We start from the raw sequence: 20,881 nt of genomic DNA, 5'->3' as shown, positions 1-20,881 counted from the left end.
AAAGCCACGCTGTCATCTTGAGCTGTGTCAAGCACTGAATGAAATGCACACAGTCATCTATCTGTTGATATAAATGAATGGGCTGTGGGTCATTATGAAGGGGTGTGGGGTTCAAAGACCCACAATAACATTTCTGAACCCCACACCCCACAGTCAAATGTGACTCAAACAAAACAATATTTATTTTGGGGTATTTATAATAAATACCCAATATAAATTATTTCTGTTGTCGGTATAGTCTTTATTTCCATTTCAGATGAGCTCCACGGTGGGTGTCCTGACATGCAGCTGTAATTGAAATGCAATTCATATTTTTCCAGAGTTTAGCCATGCTTTTCAGAAATACTCCGGAGGAAAAGATTGTGGTGTTTGCCGGAATTAAGATTTCATTCAATCATACTGTCCCTGCAGTAGTGGCATAGGCACACTATAAAAAGCGTTCTCTGGTCCCCGTGCTTGGGTGGCATTTATTATTATTTTTATTATTTTTGACGAGCCATTGCTCAGTGCTTTGGAATTTACAGTCCTGGTTTCCACTAATTAGCAGTGAAGTCATAATTGCTTTTAATTGAATCCCTTATTCACTTGCTGATTTGGGAAACTGCTCCTCAGCTCTTTGAATGCGAGAAAACAATCTCCTTCAATTGCAGCGTACAGGGTAGAATACCGCTCCCTAGCCAGCAGTTGATCAATACTGGCACATTATTCAACGCCACCAACGGGCTGCCTGCACAAATCATGGAACATCCTATGAGGAAATAATGAGAAATTGGTAATAGCCGTCATTGACTCCCACTTAATCGCTAAGTAAGCCTTGAAGGCCCAAGGCGAGGTGGTGGCTGGGGGCCCACAAGGCAACATATGGCTGTTTCACAAACATGCAACTTACCTTGTTAATAATTATGACTGGGGAGAGTCGAGGCAGGGCTCTTTTCAGTTGTTATGTACTCTCCTCTCTCACTGCAATTAAACGCAGCCTAAACTTAACTGCACAGGGCTCTAGTAAACTCCCACAGTGAGGGCTATGCGACATCAGTGAAGCTAATTGGGCAAGGCTTACTATGAAATTCAATGAGCAGCTTCTTAGTGGTGTACACGTTTCTTTCTTAAAGCTTGTGATACCAATGGAATATCAGACAGACATTGATACCATTTTATGAACTGTGTCTTTCTTAATAAAAACGTCTTTAAAAGCAACATGTGGCAAATGTGCGTCCTACCTTTCAGGCTTGGGAAAAATATACTTTCTTATGTCATGACTATCTGTGGAGCACATATTGTACATGCATAGTCTTCAAGAACCTCAGCTTTGCTCCCTCATACTTAAAACAGTTTAAAGCAAATGGATTTTAAAACGATTTCACTTGAAACTTGAAGCTACTTCGATTATATTGCCCTCTCCATAATGATAGAGTGTTGCCTAGAAGTGCAATTCTTTTCAATGGTTCAGCTCTGAAACAACTCTGAAGGTACACCACTACACCTCAGCATTTTTAGGAGATCGGGGATATGTAGGGTGGGGAAATTGTACTCTAAACCTTATGGGATACAGCTTGACATGAATGCCAGAACAGAATAATGGTCCAGGATTGTCTTGATGTGATATTACATTAAATATTTATTTGTCTTTGTGCTGGAGTGGAAACCGTTTGCTAGCTTTATGCAGCACCAATGGCAAACAATAAATGTCTGCCTTGTGGAGTTATTACAAAGTGGCTTAACCTGAAGTGGGAGCATTTAGCTGATGATGTATCGGTCTGAAAGAAGGAACAGTATTGATCACATCTCTAGACACACAGATACCAAACTTTAAAGGCATCTAAAGTATTCACACTCATCATGGGGTGCTCAATAGGAAAGGGGTCCGAGAGAAGTACTGTTCAGTACACAGGACAGAGGAGTGCGCTTGGACAAGTCTGTAAAATATTCCTTTTTTGCAGCAGGTAGTTTTCTGAGTGCATTCGAGTGATTAATGACGGCAGCACCATTTTCTTCTTTTCAAAGTCAGATCAGCACTTTCCTCTATTACTGCTGTTTTATAACAATTTTTAATTGTCTATATGATTGAAAAGTAGAGCAGGCATTGGAGGAGCGGTATCTTAACCCTGCAAGCTCCCTGTACTTCACGTTCTCCTGTCCGGCCTCATGTTCTGCTGTGTAAAGCTGTACTAACTCATCTCGGCATGCTCCCCAAGGATAGTTCCCCTGTTATCAAGTTTTTCAAAGGTCACATTAGCACTTCAGTGCTCCTTGTTTCGAACATGTGAGTGGGTTTTTAATGTGAGGAGAAACATGCACCGTTCTGAACTGTAAAATCCTTTTTCTTTCTGTGGAAACGCAACGAAATGCAGTTGAGAGTGTTTGTCAAATGCATTCATGATTTCAATACACTGCGCCTGCACTGGGTCGACACAGTAAAACTACTTTTAAACTTGATATGGAATAAAGAAGAGAAGCAATGGACCTTTTCTATATCAGAATTATGAGTCATGCTTCTCTACGTAACCATAGCATGCAGGTTTCCAAGTCTCCCATAGCCACTGAGCCACCACACTCCTCCCCTAGCAGAGGGTTTAAAGGCTGTCTCGAGCACTGGGTGATGCTCCACCTCTGCATCTGTTAAGGCCCAGTAGCTTGTAACTGCGTGGATTAGAGACAGCGGCAGTCACAGATCCTGCCAGCAACGCCTCATGATTCACTGCAAAGCCAGAGAGACACTGCTCATCCACAACTAATCAGGCTTATATGAATATGGCTCATTCCTTCCTGGGAAGAATAAAGAATATAAGAATATAACACTCGCTGCACAGAGAAGAAGTAAACAAAGCCGAACTACTCCGTTTTTTTTATTTTAGGGATGAAAAAACTAACTGCTTATAATACGTAAGATTATAAAACAATTACCACAATGTAACAGATCCACTCTTTTCATTGCCACCCTCTAGATTTGACCAAAATCCAGTCTATTCACCCAGGGGGGTGTTGTGAAGAGGGGATCCAGGTAAATATATTTTAATGTGGTTTTGATTCTTTTTTCTTCTTTATAATATACTGTAATTATATTTTCTCACAGAACCTCTGGAGAACATTAGATGTCAGGCTGAAAAGAATTCTTGCCTCCTGTCTTGGCAACAACACAAATTTCAGGCTAAATAGAACCGAACAGAGCTTGGTAACCTTAGACATCGCTCTCTCCTATTTTAGATTGAACATTAAAAGCTGGGGAAACATTACAGGAGGTTCAGTAATTGCCCCTGTGTCTCGATCAGACAAGAGGGCGATGCACTGACAAGCTTCGCAAGTAAATCATCAAGAGGTAGTCAAGGATTCTTCAGGGCTGTAGCAAATTGTACAGACCTTGGATATTATGAGTCCCTGTGTACACACAGCCATAATCAGAACCCTGCACATAATGGAGTGCAGACACAAAAGGCATTATTCAAACACTCTTAAACGGTTAGGAAAACTGATGATGCCTTTGGTTCTCTCTCTCTCTCTCTCTCTCTCCTTCCTTCTTTCTTTCTTTCATTTTTCTTTCTTTCTGTCCAAGCTTTTGTTTATTCATAGAAGAGTAGGGTGCCTTCATTCTTTTTCACAGGGACCTTGAGGACTGAAGCACACTTGATCCTTTGCTTATCTGTTTGCGCTCCAGCAAGTTGTAAGTATTTAATGAACTACTTTGCATGCTTTTGTCTCTGGAGCCTTTGCTCTCCCGATGCTTCCCCCCCTGTCCTCCTCTTCCCCTCTCGCTCTCTCGCTCTCTTGCTCTCTCGCTCTCTCGCTCTTTATATGCTCGACCTGTTTGGTGCTGTCCTCCACACCCGAGAGGGGCTGGATTGCAGCTCGGCGTGGAGCTCATTGTTGCTTCAGAGATGTTTAGGAATCAGCCATTTAATGAGAACAAAAGAAATTAATTGGTGGTTAGGCCTAATAAGACTGCTGTGCAGATTAACAGTCCTCATCAGCAGAAACACACAGAGTCCTTAAGTGAATTGCTGTGGAGCATTACACTGACTAAGCCTTTGCTTGAATGATAAATACGGGGGTCAGGAGACCATCTGTGCTTTTTTTTTTTCTTCTATCATTAAAGAAGAAGAAGAAGGCAGGAGTAATGAGGCCTGGCCAAGATGAGGCGAAAAAGTCTTGCTATAGCCTAGATAAAGCCCAAATTCATGATTTTTATTCAGCTGTGCTCAGCATGACACCACCATCTTACCACACTGAAAAAGAAAATAAAACCACTCACATTTGCATGAGAAAGACCCTGAGGCAGCAGTCTATACACTCATAAAGCCACAGAGTTCTGATTTCAAGGGATATTTAGCCCCTATTCAGGGTCTAACAAAGGCCTAGCATTCAACGGGCCATGGTGGGTCCAGCGTGATTAAGCCTGTGGGGCTGAAGGCCTGTAGATCTGTCACAGAGCTCATTTTGTTCCCTCTGTTTACTTAAGCCCTCCTTCAATTCCCAGTACAGATTTGTATTTCTAGAACGGCTTACTAGTAATGTTCATACAGCCGGGAAAAAGAGAAAAAAAAAAACCTGTCTGATCTATAATAATCAAAGTAATTAGAATAATCCCTTCAGATTGAAAGAAGGATTATTTCTTCATGTCATTTTAGCTTCATCCTCTGTTGCCCTTTTAAAACCCCTTTGAGAAACACTTGAAAAAAAAAAAAAAAAAAAACTCACCAGCAGCCAGCCCCCCAGTCTCCAATAATTCCCATCCGAATCTCTGGTTAGGCTTGTTTTTTGTGTGTGTTTGTGTGTTTGTGTGTGTGTGCATGTGGGTCAGGTGTTCCGGTCAGCCCTGCTGGTTTTCTCAGGTGAATTGTTGTTCATTTGTTTCTCTTGGCGGTGGCTGTGGAGAGAGCTTGGGGTGCGATTGTTGTGTTGTTTAGCTGTCTTAGTTAGATAAGGAAGCGTTTGATGAAGTATTGCTGGTGGGCGGTAATGCTGTCTGATCTGATTCTGTCAGCTACACTGAGTTGTCGTGAGACAGTGCGGTGTCTGTAGGGAGCTGTAATTACATAGGAGGATTAGAGAACCTTAAGCCACACGTATATATATTTGGCTTTCATAAGTAGAGACGAGGCACTGAGGGGGCCCTGCCTACCTAAGAAATGCGGCCTGCTGTGCGTAAAGCTACAGTGAGCCACATTGATTAACGGACGGCAAAGATGGATGATGACAGCATTCGTTTGCCGATTTCAAATTTTAAATCTTTACCCAGAATGTTTAAAATCGGGATTTCGGAATGGACCTTAAAAAAAAAATGTTCCAAGATGGAGCATTAACGAAGCTACACTCAAGTTTAACAGCTCCTTATACATTTTCAGCTGTCAGAAAGAATATAAAAAATGTAAGCAATTATAAAAAGGGCAAGGCTTGTAACAGATCTTTTTTTTCACATTAAATCCTTTCTCTAATTACATGTCTCAATCTGCTGTAACCAGAGCAAATGTCTACAAGGAGTTTTTAATAGCTTATGATCATGTACAACATCTCAGAATCCTCTGTCTTCTTTCTGATCTGGCCTGTGGGCTAATTGGAAAAGTATTATTAGATCATATCAGAGTTACTAACAGGAGTGCAGCAGAGAGACAGGCCTCAGCGGGTCCCGCTCAGCGTTGCTTACAGAGTCAAGACATCTAGCGAGACAGACTTCATCAAAAACAATTGGGGGCCAAAAAGTATTCATCCACATACCGGTCCTAGATTTACAAATGTTGTGCTTGAAGTCAAACGTTAGAGAAAAAAAAACAAAAATAACAACAACATCATTGAAGGTGTTCTTGATTGCCTTGACATATAATCTTGTAGTTTTTACTGAACACGCAAGGTCATCTGTTATCTGCACACGCAAGGTTATCTGTCATCTGAACACGCAAGGTTATCTGTTATCTGCACACGCAAGGTTATCTGTTATCTGCACACGCAAGGTTATCTGTTATCTGCACACGCAAGGTTATCTGTTATCTGAACACGCAAGGTTATCTGTTATCTGAACACGCAAGGCTATCTGTTATCTGAACACGCAAGGTTATCTGTTATCTGAACACGCAAGGTTATCTGTTATCTGAACACGCAAGGTTATCTGTTATCTGAACACGCAAGGTTATCTGTTATCTGAACACGCAAGGTTATCTGTTATCTGAACATGCAAGGTTATCTGTTATCTGAACACGCAAGGTTATCTGTTATCTGAACACGCAAGGTTATCTGTTATCTGAACACGCAAGGTTATCTGTTATCTGAACATGCAAGGTTATCTGTTATCTGAACATGCAAGGTTATCTGTTATCCGCACACGTAGGATGACTAGAAATGACTGACAGTTCCTTTGGAATTAAATAAAAAGGAATGTAGAAGTATTGCTCACAGAAATCGATTTTGTGCTAAGGGAAGATAGACTTTGAAATGGGTGGAATTACATTGATACTGATAAAGCCGTTTGCAGTGTGCTTTTATTTATTTATTTATTTATTTATTCATTTAAAGGATTTATCAGCCCCTCTTGAATGCAGCTTATGTTAAGAATGATCAGTTGTACCTATTGATGTCAGAGCCACTATACGAAAGAAAGGTAGCACAAGAAAATAAGCCTGCCTCACTGCTTTCTCAGTTCTACTTACCGGGTCAATATTGCACAACCCATTCAATGGATGCGCTGCCCTGTCTCTCATTAACAGAAGCGCGACCTCGACATCGTTGCCCTATTTCTTTTCTGGCAGAGGCTCGTGAAACAACTCTCTCTGCGAGGGTATTGGCTGTGAAATCCATAAATATCGATTCGTTGTTTGCAGTGCAATTTAAAATGTCAGTTATGAGCCCTGGCCTGATAAAGATCTGAGCAGACAATAAAACCAGATAACAGTCCTGGCTCCCTGGAGGGGGGGTTTAGGGCAGATCAGAGACAACGTAAATCATTGCTTTTAAAGCATTTCCCTAGCATGAAAAAAAAACAAGCGAGAGAGAGACAGAAAATTGTTGATGTTGCAGATCCTGAGATTGGTGTCTGCCCAGTCTCCCCTGTATCAATTTCTAATGATATTAAAGGTGCGAGGGGCGGTGATGTAAGCTGTTTAAATTAACCCAGTAGGACTCCAGAGGAACATGACTTACAGTTTACATTAAAACTGATTTTATGAGTTGCCTCATTATGGCATTTTATTAGGTTTTATTTATTATTTATAAATGGGAAAATGCATCAATTGGGATTCCTATTTCATGCCCAAGGGTGTCCCAAGAGAGCATGTCAAAGTGCTGTACAAAGCAAGCACGTGATGGAGAGGTATAGCATATATATCTAATCAATATGATCCCACAGCTTTACGACAGCTGAGAACATCTTCATAACTAAAGGCTGCATCGTCATGAAGGTATGAGCAACAGCAAATCCCAGAACAGAAAGGGAACATTTCTGTGTGCCACTAATGGAACGTGGAGGAAAGGTTGAACTGCATTGCTGTGAGGGATACCTATGGATTGCCACTACGCCTGAATGAAAGTTTAGGGTGATTTTGTGGAGAGAAAGCAAACGCACGTCCCTTCGGAGGCAGGCTGCAGCGTGCAGGCCGGGGTTAATATTCATTGACCCGCAAACTAATCAGGAAAAACACAGAACCCGCCGATTGACACTCCTTTCCCAAGAGAACACATTCCTCCAGGTTACTCTGCTGTGGAGTGACTGAAATTCACCATTCGTTTGCAAACGTCACCCCCCTCCGGTCCTCCCCTCCCTCCTTGCAGGCTCGTCACACACGAACGACTCCCAGGTCACTCAGCCTCGCTGCTTATTCAGGATAAATGATCTAGACAGGCAACCCAGAATATATGAAGCCTAAAAGGACCCCTCCCTTTAAACCATGACCGGTAAATGATTCTGTACAGCTGCTGATACACAAAAGATATTTATAATGAAGCATTGTAATAGACAAAAGCCAAAAGGTTAATGATAATAAACATCAGCGGCAATCAGAGCTTGCAGTATATTGATCACATCGTGTTGGGACACCCCAGGGCCTATACTCAAAGCTCTTATTTACTTGTTTTCAAAGGGATAAACCCCTAGTTAATGTTACAAAAGGATAAAGAAACACATTAAGAGTGCTTAAGAGGCGTTAAATCTCAGTCGTTTGCTTCTAGTTTTGTAAAATAAAGAGATTGGAGAAAACCCCGCCTTAACCCTCACCCTAAAATCTTCTGCATGCAGCTTATCTTCATTTCAGGCAGGTTTGTGATCTGTTGTTTTTTATCTACCTCATAAAAATGTGCATAACCATTTGAGTTACTAGACAGGTCCTAATACAAATTTATAGCTTATATATATATATATATATATATATATATATATATATATATATATATATATATATATATATAGTATATATATATATATATATATATATATATTAGTATTAACTATTGGGTGATTACATACCTATAATAAATGGCACAGACTTAAGAATGTAAATAGATTAAGACCAGATTGAAGATTCTCTGTGGCTTCAACAATGGAAAGACTCAAGAGAAACAGAGCAGACAAGAGCATCATTAACAAAACCCCTTCTGGATTCACACACATCACCCGCTTGCCTTCAGCTAAATCTGCATTTAATCCAAGCCGTGCAGTTTAGCCTGATGCTCTAGGCCCGATGAGCATGCTGAAATCTCTTCTAAACCTCCCTGAGTTTGAAAGGCCTCTTCGTGTAATTCTTTCATTAAGACGTTTTGTGTAATTGTGGGTTAACTGGATCATACCCAAGCCCAAGATTAATACTGCAGGATCTCAAGATCCCTTGACACAAGTCAACAGACAAGGATTGGGCTCATTTCTGATTCGAGAGCATCCATTACCAGGTCATCATGGGCCTGCCCAGTTGTTCAAAAGATTGAATACAACTTATCTGCAGAGCACGACACAGCCTAGAACCAGACTCTCTGTGTGATATGATCAATCCATGTGTTCCCGAACCACTGCCACTGCTTTGCTGGATTCCCAATTAGCAGATCATCCTCATCAGAATTGGGAGGGGGATAGCGGGGGGGGGGGGGGGCTTTTTAGTTTCACAGAAGCAACTCCAACTTCCAAATGAAATTCGGAACACTCCTTGTATAAACAGATTCAAAAGCACTCTGTTAAACAGGGCTTAGAATTCTCAATGACAATGACCTGCCACAGTCAGGAAGTGCAGACCTAGCTGTCTTATATAATCAAGTGTGAAGCTCCTTAAGACGTTGACTTGGGGTAAATAGGCAGTATAGAAATGCTAATTTGTTGTTGCCAGCAGGAAATGCTGTGTTCTCATCTAGTTCCTGAAGGGTGGAGGGAGAGATGCTGCCTAGCCATGGGATTCGCCAGGGTACAGTAACTGTTAGATAAGTGCTGGCAGTGGCATAAGTGGTGGCAGAATAATACTGGTGCTGTCTTCATAGGGTACCTTGTTTTTCCACTCCCTGAAGCCAAGCAGGAATAAGAAGCTTATTTGAGTTAGACAAGGAGCAGACTGATTTTATAAATGTAATTAATTATAAGCGAAGATGCAAGGAGATTGAAAACATGTCGACAGCAGATAGCCTAACGAGCATTAAAATGTAATTATCTGAGTCTGTATTCTGGCTTGATTCTCTACGACTCGCATTTGAGAGAGAACTGTTAGCTAAAGCATCTCTCAGCACTGGTCACGACCTCTTCAGATTCTAAAGGTTGCTAATTTGTTGAGCTAATAGGAGGAAATCTGATAAACTGCAAGTGATTATTATGCTTCTCGGAGACCACATCTAACTTCTTGATCCATTAGCAGCACAGATTTAATTATTGCAATATATATATGCACTAAAAATACATTAATCATACAGTGCACAGCGTTGGAGAGTTCAATATGTGTGATGTTGTGTGCTGTTACCTGGTAATGGCATTGCTTTATAATTCATATCTGCTTTCATACACACCAACCACATCAATGTGACCTGACCGGTTTGAGCCCAAAGTGTGCGATCAGTATTCCACAGAAACACTTTGACTTGTCGATCCAGCTCCCTGTCGGTTAGGCAGTCCCTTTGAGTCTGCTCTTCAAACAGAATGCTTACTTTCACAGGGGAAGTCGTGGGGAGAATGGGGCAAGGATAATGATTAGGGAAGAGGCTGAAACGCTGGAAACCATAAAGGTTTACAGCTGCAAAGCATGGTAAAGAATAGCGATGTGTAGTAAAGCATAGTAAAATGCATTGTAAAACACAGTCAAGCATGTGAGCTACGGTAAAAAAAAAAAAAAGAAAACAGGATTACCAAGGTAAATGCATCGTATACTGCAAGCATGGGGAAAGCATGGGCAGCAACTGCAAATCTACAGCGGTCTCACCTCCACCCTCCAGCATAACCGTGAAGCATATATTTGTGGCGCGTGGTGGGTGTGATTGAGCCGTGCACACCCTGTCCTCTAGCTCTGCGTTTTCATCCTCCGGAAGTCTGTTTGGTCAAAGATCTCCTGCACCCATTCCGACTCCTGCTTCTATCATTTACATCTCTTGAAATAAGATTTTACATTTTAAACTTCTTCCTGGAAGTATTCCAAAAATCTCCCAGTTAAGCATGAAAGATCGCAGCCATTATGCAAAACTTCCAGGAGAGCGCATTGCGTGAAGTCGGTTACCACAATGCTGGTTTTTGCATACAGAGCAGGTCTCTGTCAACTATATAGATATATATATATGTGTGTGTGTGTGTGTGTGTGTGTGTGTGTGTGTGTGTATGTGTTAACATCCCAATCCAAATATAACCCCAGCAGCTTAAGAGTCATAGTGGATACCCCTAACCAGCTGTGAACTTCACCTTAACCCTAACCCTAACCCAATGGCGCTGGAACCATTTTTATACTGGGGATGCTAAAAGCCATTGAACAAAAGTATAACCCCTGTATTTGATGGAAACCATGCATTCGGTTGCTATGTACAAAATGCTTTATATAGTTAGTAACCCAATCCCTCGTCCCAACCCACGGACATTACATTTTGGAGATGGTCTCATCATTGTCAGTGAAGTCTGGCCGAAACAGTTATCATCTACCTTCCAAACTCTAGACATCCTCAACGTTTCCTGCCCTTTGCAGTAGTTTCTATTACAGTAACACCACCCAAAAAAGCACACGTGAAACTGTGAACACAGCAACAAAAACAATTGATTTTGAGCTATTATGACACAGTGAGTCTTAACCATATCAGGACCCCGGGAAAGTAGTCTTAGAAACCTCTGCTCCCTACAGCCAGCCAGCTGTGCACAGGGTTACACCTCACCTGGGAACACTGAAACAATAGCACTGGCATTTTCCTTTAAATCTGACACTTCCTTGTGACTTCCACAGATGATTGCCCTTTTGTCTTAAAAAACAGTCAGTTCAGTGCTTTTATAAACACATTCTGCTTTGATCATGGAGCGGAACTAAGGAACATCACAAAATATTAATGAAACATCTTCCTTAATTACTGCCACCAGGTAACTGACTGGTTAATGACAATTTAAAACCCAGTTCCTGGCTGCAGTGCACAGAAAGGTGAACCTTGACATTCTAACATGCCTTCAGTGCAGTTGCACTAGTAGGTTCAAAAGGAATTGGGAGCAGCAAATTCAAACTTTGGAGAATCCTTTGTATTTGTATCATGACATCTTCAATAGTTAATTCAATGTAAAGTAATCAAATAACTATCACCAAGAGCAGTTGTGTTATATAATGGCTTGGTGTGGAAGAGAATGTTACACGTATATAAATACAGTAGATAGAGGAGGAAACTTCTTGGCGAATTACTTTCTGAGTTCAGCTTGACCGGCCACAACAAAGCAGCTTGATCATTCGTGAAGATCACAAAGTCACCAGAGGGCACAAGATCTTAAATCCATGTCCTCTAGCCTGAGATAGAGCAGCCCTTGTAGTAATATTAATCCGCTTTCTCTACATCAAAGTTGCCTGACTGAGGTATTCAAACAACCCTTTCCTTTTTATCAGACATATTAGCCTCAAGCCTTCTCTTTCTTCAGTTCTATGTGGTAGAAGCTTCTCCACGGAATACCTTTCCTTTACTCTACTACTCCCTTTGGCTCCCTAATGTGCATTTCTTCTCCTTTATTTCGTTATTTCTTTATTTATTGTAATTATTTATTCATGCTTTTATTCCAGTAATACATCTCCATGGGCCTTAGTTCTCAGGCTGCAAATAGACCTGTGTTGTGTTCTAGAAACTCATATTCGCACCCGCTCGAGGTATCAGTTACTGACCAGCAGACACATTTTATATTGTCAGTTTGGTTTGGTAAGAGAAACAATTGCCTAAACAATTACTTGCGTATCTACGGCATTAGAAAAAAAGTAGGGACACTGGCTTATAGCTAAGAACTGTGTAAATGAGTCTTAATGAAATGCCGTCTGTTCAGAGACAAGCAGCCAGATTTTAACCCAGGCCTCCAGAGTTCAAAGTCATGTGCATTAACTGTCTGGACCAACTGCTACACTGAGTCTGCATCTCACTGTATGTGGCATACCTTTCTATTTGTTATTATTGGACAAGCAGCATTTGAATGGTAAAACTACTCACTGAATTCAGTACCGCACGGCTAAGTACACAGGTTGTTGTGTTGCAGTCAGGCTTATTGAAGCTTGACTTATGCTAAGAATGGAAGGCCTGGACAAGCTCAACCAAGCATGAATTTCCTGCAGCCTATTGTAATGCTTCGGTTTGAAATTTAAACACGGCTGTAGCAACAAAAGGCTTTCTATTTGTGTTTGCATACCAGTGTGCATGCGTGTGTGTGTGTGTGTTTTGGGTGTGTGTGTGTGTGCGCGTGTGTGTTTTGGGTGTGTGTGCGTGCGTGCGTGTGTGTGTTTTGTGTGTGTGTGTGTGCGTGCGTGTGTGTGTGTGTGTGCGTGCGTGTGTGTGTTTTGGATGTGTGTGTGTGTGCGTGTGTGTGTGTGTGCATGTGTGTGTGTGTTTTGGGTGTGTGTGCGTGCATGCGTGTGTGTGTTTTGGGTGTGTGTGTGTGTGCGTGTGTGTGTTTTGGGTGTGTGTGCGTGCGTGCGTGTGTGTGTTTTGGGTGTGTGTGCATGCGTGTGTGTGTGCATGTGTGTGTTTTGGGTGTGTGTGTGTGTTTGTGTGTGTTTTGAATGGGTGTGTGTGTGCATGTGTGCGTGTGTTTTGGGTGTGTGTGTGTGTGTGTGTTTTGAGTGGGTGTGTGTTTTGGGTGTGTGTGTGTGTGTTTTAGGTGTGTGTGCGTGCGTGTGTGTGTGTGTGTGTGTGTGCGTGCGTGCGTGCGTGCGTGCATGCGTGCGTGTGTTTTGGGTGTGTGTGCGTGCGTGCGTGTGTTTTGGGTGTGTGCCTATGAGTATGTCTATACATTGTTTACACGTGATTGTAGAAGTAACTTATTATAGCACTCACTGCAAAAAGATTTTGCCAGTTGTCAGTCAGCCTTTGTTTTACTGATGTGTCTTTTGTTTTGAGAGGCATCTTTGTTTCCTGTGGATTCTGCCCGCAGCATCGTTTGAAACGCTCCGGTGCTCGCTGGTCTGTACAAGCGCTCTCAGAGTGCTTCCTGCCAGTCCACTGTTCAGTGGAGACCCAGAGAGGAGCTGCTTTGAGAACCCTTTTCAGAGCGTAGCGTGCATTCATACAACATTCAGGCAGCCATTCATAAAACATGATGGTACAAAAAAAAGAAAGAGAAAAAAAAGCACAGGAATTGTTTTTTTATCAAGTTTTCCAAAAATTCTTTATATCCAAAAAAGCTTTATATCCAAGGAGAATGAGCACCCAACAGGATCCTCAGCAATCACTAGAAATACTTCATGAAGAAAAGCCATTTCTAAACTGAAAACTCACTCTTTCAAACTTAAACAACAACATCAGTCTATCTTACTATTTCCACCAAGCTATCTGAAGACGGATGTTGAGACGTTGTAGCTAATTATTAAAATAGTGAAAATAAATATATATATATATATAACTGCATACAACAAGGCACAGGTCATAAAGCAGCGCTGTGTTTTTTGATAGCATCTCGCTAGATGCTTCAATGCATGAACAGATACAGCATGTGTAATCCTATAGGGCATATCTCCTCTCGTAACTGAGGATTCATTTTTTGAGTGCACCGATTGTTCAAAAAGCAAACACGAAAAGTTTGGAATATCATCCTCCTAATCTCTGTACGAGAATCTGATTTGGGATGTAATTCACATGGTATGTCTTTTGATTTCGATTTAATCCATGCAATCCTCTTACTGAATAGCTCAGCATAAGTGAGCGCTGACAATGTGGTCTCTTAAGAACTACAAATCCACGTATCCCCTCCGACAAGCTATTAACTCGTTCTAATTCTAATCTCGCTAATTCAGATTTAAGACAGCGACTACCCAAATATCTCCCGAATGGACTCGTAAAGAGTTGAAGCCTTTGAAATAAACAACCAACAAACTAGGGTAAGGAATCAACTGGGGAAAAAAGGAAATAGCATTTCGAAACAGCATTACTGTGAAGTGACTTTTTCACCGCAGCAGTCAGTGCATTAGTTCCAGCATTTGCTCAATGGGATCGTAGATATTGGCTTTGAAGAAACAAACTGACCACCCCCACCTCCACAAATTTGAAGCAACCTTCCACAAAACAGTACAATTATTACATGTATTACAAATGGGTCTCAAAATATCCCAAACTAGGTGTGATTACAGTCAGTAGGCCACACCCTGAAAAGTTGTGCCGACCACTGGCACTGAGGCAGACTGTAAAGGACGGGGCAAAAGCATGCCACCAAAATCTCATCACAGGGCAAAAGCATGCCACCAAAATCTCATCACAGGGCAAAAGCATGCCACCAAAATCTCATCACGGGGCAAAAGCATGCCACCAAAATCTCATCACGGGGCAAAAGCATGCCACCAAAATCTCATTACGGGGCAAAAGCATGCCACCAAAATCTCATCACAGGGCAAAAGCATGCCACCAAAATCTCATCACGGGGCAAAAGCATGCCACCAAAATCTCATCACGGGGCAAAAGCATGCCACCAAAATCTCATCACGGGGCAAAAGCATGCCACCAAAATCTCATCACGGGGCAAAGGCGGTTTGCTTCTGTTTGTGCCAGGTCCTTGGTCCTCGGGGCCAGTATGTCTATCTGTCTGTAAATATGTATATATGTATGGCTGCAGATCTGTCTGTCTAGCTGTGTTTTTGTAGTGAGGGCCTATATTCTTTCTCTGCAATGTAACACATGTACAGAGCTGGGTATAAGTAGTGTTGCATTCTGAGACGCTGCTCCTGTCACAGCTATTACAAGCAGAATAGTTTGACATGATCCAGTGCTATCAAATAACTTACTATATACCATGAAGCATTTCAATCCCTGCCGCAGTATTCTTTATCCTTTAAGGTTCTTTATAATTCAATAAACAGGATTAAAACCCCCTCTTGCAACCAGAGCAGGCTTGTTCCACTTTTCTGTTTTAGTCTGCTCTCCTAATATGAACCCTTATTAAGCCCAGTGAGCTTACAGCTCTTTAATCTTTCTGAACACATGTTGAGAAGAAGAAAAGCAATTTTATTTAGGAAACCGGAGTCCAAGTTTAGCAGGAAATGAGCTTTCTCTGTAATCTCATCTCTTTGCTTTTCAAGTAAATGAAAAGTCCTGTTATACAATGAAGCCCGGAGGGGAAAGGGGGGGGGGGGGGTGATGGGAAGGGCAGAGGGGGAGGCGTTGGTACCATTTTAATCTTCTAGGTCAAATGTGTCTCTTCAATGTCTGTCTGCCAAACTGGTCAGCACCATGTTTATGAGTGAATTACGAAAGATGATGGATAAGTGGAGCCGGACAGAGACTCTCCACCTCCCACTGCGTACTGTATTTCCATTATTTTATTCATTCCTCCAGGAAATCGAATGATCTTTTTGGATTGGCGGTCCTGGTGGCTGCACTTTGTGAAACGCCTTGCTGGTGTGAAGTCGACGATAAGCCAAAGCCTTAAATCCAAGATCTAACGCTCTTATCAAGCACTGCAGAAGGCTGTGACAGAGAGACGTGAAGGCTGCCAACTCACTACAGGAATGAAGAGTGTATTTGCGGGGGGCATCGGAATTGAAAACATCAGCGTACCGAATTCAGATAAAACTCCCTATAGGAAAATGACGAGTCATTACAGTCCAGTCTTGAAGTGATTATTATCAGTGGAGACTGCATGCAATGGGCATGTGTTGTTCGAGCTCTCTGTTACACCCACTCCAATCCCTGAACTCGAGTTGTGTGCAGCTTGCCCTATTCATTCAGGTGTGCTGTAATTGTACTAATGAACTCCAAGGTACACTTTAACACTCCACTGCCTCTTTCTGCATACAAACGCCAAAGCAGATCTTGTCATAATTAACAGCAATCCTGCTCATTACAGCTTGCCTAATTATCCTATTAATATCACTTCCTGAGAGAGTCTGTTTGCAGCACAGGCAAATGTTTGTTCTTAAATTAGCAAACAAAGAGGCAACAGCACTGTTTAAACACAAATGTTAACAAAGCAAAAATGGGTTTTGATTTACTGTAGCTAATCTCCTCGCACCATTTTGAGGGCTGGTAATCAAGTAGGGGAGCTGTGTCCTTCCCTGAAAATAGGCAGCAAGTGTGTACAAAACTACACCAAAACAACTCTTTAAAAAAGCTGAGCATCTGTGGAGGACAGGCTTCAGTGGGGTTTCTGTGACGGTCTTCAGCCTGACACCCCCCAAATCAACTGACCACACGTGCCTCAAAATGTGTTTTAACATTCCATAAGCTTTTAAACACATACGGTATACACTGTAAAATACAATGTGCTGTATTTTTGGATTGATTCTATCCTTAAGTGAGTGTTTTATTATTATTATTATTATTATTATTATTATTATTATTATTATTATTATTATTATTATTATTATTATTAAGAGAACTAATAGTAATAATAAATCTAATGATCAAGACTATTAGTCTATCGTTGATGTACATGCCTGACAACGTGGGGAAGAACATGTAAGAAAATGGAACTGGTTTGGGTTTAATGTGTTTCAGATATCAGGTGATATGTCGTGCGGTATATTGCTTTATCTTTTCTTGCTGAATCTCGGTATTAGTTGCCTGCCCCTCAAAAATAATTCTGTAAAATAGTATCGCTAGCTTCAAGCACAATCCTCTCCAGGGTCGAGTACCTTCATTATAACATGTGTATGTCAGATACCTTTCTCTCTTATTGGAGTTTAAAACAAGGGGGAGAAAATCAATAGAGCTCCCTGCAAGAGTGAAAACTCACAGACATATTGGAATCCTATTATAGAAAACGTGAATTATTGATGGCGTCTCTTTTTTCTTTTGCTTCAGATGTTGCATCTTTTGCAGCTAGGATTACAGAAAGTCAGATCTTGGAAATGTATAAATGATTAATAAGCCAACCTGTCCGCTACATGCTTACCAATGGAGTAAATAACCCTTTCAGTACAAAGCCCTTGAATCACTCACATATACCAGCAAGGATTTGCATTGGATAGGAAAGACAATCCACAATCCATGCGTCTGGCTGGGGAATTGTTACATAAAATGTGCTGTTTAATTGTGACATCAGTTTTGCAATTTACACTATATTTATTTATTTGTTCTCAGTGGCATCCATATGGTTAAATATATATATGCACCTAGTAAAAAACATTTTTAAAAATTATATTGCCTTTTCATTTACCCTTTATTTTTATTGTCATGTTGATTACATTTGCAGTTCTTTCTACAAACAATATACGGGTGATGGTATCAGCTATAATGAACTTAATGAGCATTACAAGCTTTGAATGCTGTAAATCACTCTTCCCAAATGCTTCTACCTGGAGGAGTCTGGAAGACATTCAGTAAGCAATAATGTCAATCCTCCTGCCTACTAGCTTATGAATTCTGTAAATGTCCGACAAAACTCCTCACCAGGGTTTAAATAAGCCCTGTGGTCTTCAAAGGGAAAGGCTTAGAACTATTGAAAGCCGAAGTGAAGTGATAGTGTCAGCCCTACTGCTTTTGATTTCTCCAGTGGAGCAAAGCAGGCTTAGACAAATCAAGTGTACAGAGCTTAATCAGGCTTCATGTTGCTTGCTAGGCCTTAGTCTGGCAGCGGGGTCACGGCACAGCCCTGGGCCCTGGGGGTTTGGAGAATGGCAGTTTGAAGACACTGGCAGTGTTATTTATTCCTCTTCCTAACGCTCCAGTGCTCTTGCAGGAAAACACTGGCAGCCGTTTGTGGCTCCGGCTTGATTTCCTGACACAGGAGAAAGAGATTGCTTCTGAGGGAATTCTGCTCGATAAAACTCATTCTGCCTATCAGCAGTCTCCAGTCAGGTGTGCCCTGACAGTCGCATTAAACTTTGAGAGGGATGCAATGGGCAGGGGGATAGGAGAGAACATTTCCATATTTGACAGGGCTGTATGACTGGTGTTACACCAGCTGCATATGCATTGTGAAAGGTGAAAAGCTTCAGCAATGTAGCGCTTTGGTGACAGTATTGCTACAGGTGGGTGCACTAACTATTATTGATAGAGTTTCTAAGTGGTTTTCTCTGTACTGTTGTTTTTTTTTACAGTAATAAAAAGGGTATGCTAGAACTGTAGCTGACCTATTGTGTCATGTGTCTTCAGGGAATGACGCCTCAGAGACTGCTAACTGAGAAGGATTACACAGGGTGGATTTTTCACAGAGCACTGGTAAGGTAAGATGGCCCCATGCTGTGTCTTCTTGCAATAATAATAATATATGGGCATGCGCATCATATTCCATTGCAATGGCTGCTGGCGAGTTTACAGAGATGGGTGCGTAAAAAAAAACACGGATGCAGTTGAAACCTGATATGTAAGGGAAGCAAATTATTATTTTTATTTATTTAGCAGACACCTTTATCCAAGGCAACTTACAGAGACTAGGGTGTGTGAACTATGCATCAACGTCTCACCCAAAAGACGGAGCACAAGGAGGTTAAGTGACTTGCTCAAAGTCACGCAATGAATCAGTGGTTGAGGTGGGATTTGAACCAGGGACCTCCTGCTTACAAGCCCTTTTCTTTAACCACTGGACCACACAGCCTCCAAATATGTACAGCATTTTATTTGCATTGTACTTTAAGGCAGAGTATTTATTTTTCATTTTAAAAAAATCCATTCTCAAATATTCTTGGGACAGGCTGAGCAGCAGAAACTGGCTTTACGAACCACAACATGGGACAAGCCTTCCCTTTTTCCATATGTTTCCATGTGGAAGAAATCCAAGTGAAGACCTCAGATATTTATAACCCCTCCCCAGCTGAATGGCAGCTTTCCTCCTCTACAGGTAAGCATTCCACTTTATTCTATCCTTTTGCTTCAGGTGGCAGAATCTCGTCACTAATCCCACAACTGGCAAATATGAACTTGACAGATACAACGAAACACTAATAACAAAGCAGGGTCTAACTCCCCTTCCTCCCCCCTGATTTCTACACTGCGCTGATGAGATGCTGATGTCACGAACCCTAAAGACACACATATACCACAATGCACTGGGAGCTTTGCCGAGCTGCTGGCCAGATGGCCTCCTCCCGGGACGGCCGATGCCCAGGGGTGCCGCTTGCTTTTTTGTTTTTGATGAGCTATGCACATACAAAACCAGAACATCTGGAGATGCCATGTGGCCCCATACATTTGGCCAACCCCTTTATCCAGCCATGCTCCTCCCAGAGTCAGATGCATCTAAACAACTGTGAGCTAAACAGGATGAATAATGCATGGCTGAGGAGGTGTCTGCCGCAGCCCATCAGCAGCTTTGATTAAAAATCCAAAACCCAATGAATATGCAGCAGGCACTAAGACTGATTTGTCAAATTGTCCATACTTCATCAAGATCGAGTAACACCTCCAGGGTACCATAATTAAAAAACTCACCCTCGGATTGCAACATTATCTTAATTATTAAGCACTCCTGTGTTTAATTAATGCTTCACAAGGATTTAAAGAGGAATATATACATGTGAGTGCTGACAAGCTGGAAGAGAGAGAGAGAGAGAGGGGGGAGGAGGGGGGGGGGGGGGGGGGGGTTCCAGAGCCATTTGATTGTTTAAATTAAGCTTAATTAGAGGTAAAATTACAATGATATGCTTGATACCTGGTATTAAATCATTCATGCATAAATGTTTTGTTAAAACGGAGAAAAAGGGGCCCAGCAGTGGCACTTTGCCAGCAATTAGCTTCGAGTGCATTAATGAAAGATTACTGCTGTATTATGAATGATTCATCTTGACAGGTGTTAGAATGGAGTTATTCCTGTTGTAGCAGGTAGGCACAACACTTCTATGTCAGTGTTTGGTCGTCCATGCTCTCTGCTCATATGTATTACAGGCAGAGTGAAGATCTCTGTGGGCAGCACTTTTAATACCTTGTAAATCTGTAGCGGTGATTACGAGCTCATTAAAAGGTACAGGGCAGTAAAGCTGGACAGCTCACGGTGTTGTCATCTCTGTGATGAGTGGAGTTCAGTAAGGGACAGCAGAGGCAGCCTGGTATTTTTCTTTCTTTCTGTACTGCCAATGCACTTGAACTCCCGCCTCCACACAGCACCCTCTGCTGCATGTAGCCTTGCCTCGCACCAGCCCTGCTTTTAGACCACGTTACCAGCTTCTTCAATCAGACACGACTCATCGCCAGTTTGTGTCACAGTAACTGTGTGTAATGTGTCTTTTGGGGGTAGCAAACATTTTTAGCAAGCTGGACAGCCCTCTACAGTTCCATCAGACTCCAGGTGTGTTTGTAGGGTAGGGAGATAGTAATACAGGAGCTAAGGTTTGATTTTAACCAGCTTTCACTGAAGGGTTACACT

The 20,881-nt window shown here is 41.8% G+C and overlaps 1 long non-coding RNA gene across 1 annotated transcript in view; it reads left to right on the top strand.

Moving 5' to 3' along the window:
* The first annotated feature begins 2,711 nt into the window (after window positions 1-2,711).
* LOC117964226 (uncharacterized) overlaps window positions 2,712-20,881 on the top strand; it is a 58,321-nt gene continuing 40,151 nt past the window's right edge. Inside the window, exons 1-4 of the long non-coding RNA XR_009308448.1 lie at window positions 2,712-3,001; window positions 3,551-3,658; window positions 18,676-18,746; window positions 19,214-19,360. This is a non-coding gene — a long non-coding RNA (uncharacterized LOC117964226). The remainder of the gene's footprint in view (window positions 3,002-3,550; window positions 3,659-18,675; window positions 18,747-19,213; window positions 19,361-20,881) is intronic.

The sequence above is a fragment of the Acipenser ruthenus genome, chromosome 24 (assembly GCF_902713425.1).
Source record: "Acipenser ruthenus chromosome 24, fAciRut3.2 maternal haplotype, whole genome shotgun sequence".
Lineage (NCBI taxonomy): Eukaryota > Metazoa > Chordata > Actinopteri > Acipenseriformes > Acipenseridae > Acipenser > Acipenser ruthenus.
Note: the sequence above shows the minus strand (reverse complement) of the source record. Positions and strands in the feature narration are given on the sequence as shown.